Raw genomic sequence first — 2800 nt, forward strand, 5'->3', positions numbered from 1 at the left:
CCTCCCGATCAACAGGACCCCCGTTTCGACCGTAGGAGGTCCGTTTCCTCCGTTTTGCGGTATGACACACCCATCTCAATCAACAGGACCCCCGTTTCGACCGTAGGAGGTCTGTATCCTCCGTTTTGCGGTACGCCACACCCCTCTCGATCAACAGGACCACCGTTTCGACCGTAGGAGGTCCGTTTCCTCCATTCTGCGGTACGCCAGGCCTCGTTTCCATCGCCTGTTCCGTCCAAGCCGATTGGCTCCCACGCGTTCCGTTGCCTCCTGATGAACACGACGCATTCCGTTGCCTCCCCATGAACACGACGCATTCCGTTGCCTCCCCATGAACACGAGCCCTCACCGTACGTATGCGCGACTAAGCGTTCGAGACCCCGCACGTATGTACACATACGTGGCCGTATTTTCTTTCTTGCACCCTGGCCGCTGTACGTACGTGTACATGCTATGTGCGTGCCTCTACTACGACACGTGCGTGCCTCTACATCGACCAGTATGTACGTACACGCTCGCGACAAGAATGACAACACTATGTACGCTTCGACCAGGTGGGTCCCGACTATCAGGCACTTCCTTGCTTGCGAAGATGTAGCTGGTGGGTCCCAGCAGTCAGGGGGGCGAATCATTTTTTTTTCCTAGACGCACTTCCTTGCATGCGAAGATGTAGCTGGTGGGTCCCAGCAGTCAGGGGGGCGAATCATTTTTTTGCCCGGACGCACTTCCTTGCATGCGAAGGTGTCACTGGTGGGTCCCAGCAGTCAGGGGGGCGAATCGTTTTGTTTTTTTGCCCGGACGCACTTCCTTGCGTGCGAAGATGTAGCTGGTGGGTCCCAGCAGTCAGGGGAAACGTTTTTTTCGCGAGATACAGTGGCCCGTCTGGTGGGTCCCAGCTGTCAGGTGGAGGAATCATTATTTTCCGTGTAATAAGGAGGCACTTCCTTGCTGCGGGCGTGGACCCAGCTGTCAGCCTCTTCACGTATAGTCCACGTCCGATGGAAGTCGTTCCTTGACCACGTTGACCACGCCGCGCCGAGAGCACCAGGGCAGTGGACGACGGCGAGGCCTAGGAAGGGGACGACAGGGAGCCGGGAAGACGCGGCAGTGGAAGCCCGCGCGGAGAGGTGTACGAGGGTTCACTGGTTCGGCTGCGGTGTGAGGCTGCCGTCGCCGCAGGGCCTGGCCAGCGGTGGGAATAGTAGGGGCGGTGAGGCCTCCGCGGCAGCACAACCGTCCACGGGAGGCAGGAGCATGCGGCACGACCGGCGCTGCTTTGGGCGGCTGGAGCAAGAAGACCAGAGGTTGAAGAAGCACTACGGCCGTTGGTTGGACATCGTACGGTCACTGGAGCTAGAATCGTTCATATGGACTAAAGTTGACAAAGGACCCCGTCCCAGTCAACTTAGTAGGCCCACAAGTCAGCCTCCCACCATGGTGGGCCCCAGCTAGCAGGGGACTATTCATTTTTTTGTGCGTAATAAGGAGGCACTTCCGGTGGGTCCGAGCTGACAGCGCGGGGAACGTTTTTTTCGCGAAATATGCTGGCCCGTCCGGTGGGTCCTAGCAGTCAGGGGGGGAATGTTTTTTTTCGTGAAATAAGGTGGCCCGTCCGGTGGGTCCCTGCTATCAGGTGGAGGAATAATTATTTTGCGTGTAATAAGGAGGCACTTCCTTGCGGCCGCCTGGACCCAGCTGTCAGCCTCTCCACGTACAGTACTCTTCCGATGGAAGTTGGTCGTTGACCACGTTGACCACGCCACGCCGAGAGCACCAGGGCGGTGGTATGGACGACGGCGAGGCCTAGGAAGAGGACGACGTGGAGCCGGGGAAGACACATCAGTGGTAGCCCGCGCGGAGAGGAGTACTAGGGTTCACTGGTTCGGCTGCGGTGTGAGGCTGCCGTCGCCGCAGAATAACAGGGGGTGTGGGTGAGTAGATGGATGGCCTGGCCAGTGGTGGGAGTAGTACGGGGCAGTGAGGCCTCCGCGGCATCACAGCCGGCCACGGGAGGCAGGAGCACGTGACACGACCGGCGCTGCTTTGGGCGACTGGAGCAAGAAGACCAGAGGTTGAAGAAGCACTACGGTCGTTGAATGGACATCGTACGATCACTGCAGCTAGAATCGTTTATATTGACTAAGTTTACAAAGCCCTTGGTACGCGTCAACTTAGTAGGCCCATAGCTCCAATTTTGCAGAGAACATATAGCCCATTTGCGATTTGTAAGAATGTACAACCCATTTTTCAATTCTAATGGAATTTACTACAGCCCATTTACAGTTTGTTAAAAGTACATCCTAGCTTCTAGCTAGGACAACGATTAATAATTTCAAACAACCGCTCAAAACAGAATTCAAAAAAAATCCCACATTTTGATGGGATCCGAAATATTTTTATCTGAAATTTCTAGTCAGGTTAAATATAATTTCAAAATAAAGTTGTATCACGTTAAAATCCAACGAAATATTGCGCACGCAACAAGTAATGAAATTAAAATTTCCAAATTCCAAAAATAATATATTTTTCAAACTAATTACGTGTTTGGTGCATAGTAATTGCCCAGTTATTATAATTACATCCCATTTATTATTTCTTAAAGTCCATTTTCTTGTTAAGCCTAATGCATACCTCCTAGGAAACTTTGCAGCCTAGCGGGGCGGATAACAAGTTGACCTGGATATTGTGTACAACTGTCGGCCCAGTTGCATTGCTGATGTTGAAAAAAAGGCCTGTGTAGTACAATACAACCTAACATGGTTACTCAGCCCACATTCAGCGACGCCGAAAAGGCCCAAAC

The sequence above is a fragment of the Triticum aestivum genome, chromosome 7B, assembly GCF_018294505.1.
Source record: "Triticum aestivum cultivar Chinese Spring chromosome 7B, IWGSC CS RefSeq v2.1, whole genome shotgun sequence".
Lineage (NCBI taxonomy): Eukaryota > Viridiplantae > Streptophyta > Magnoliopsida > Poales > Poaceae > Triticum > Triticum aestivum.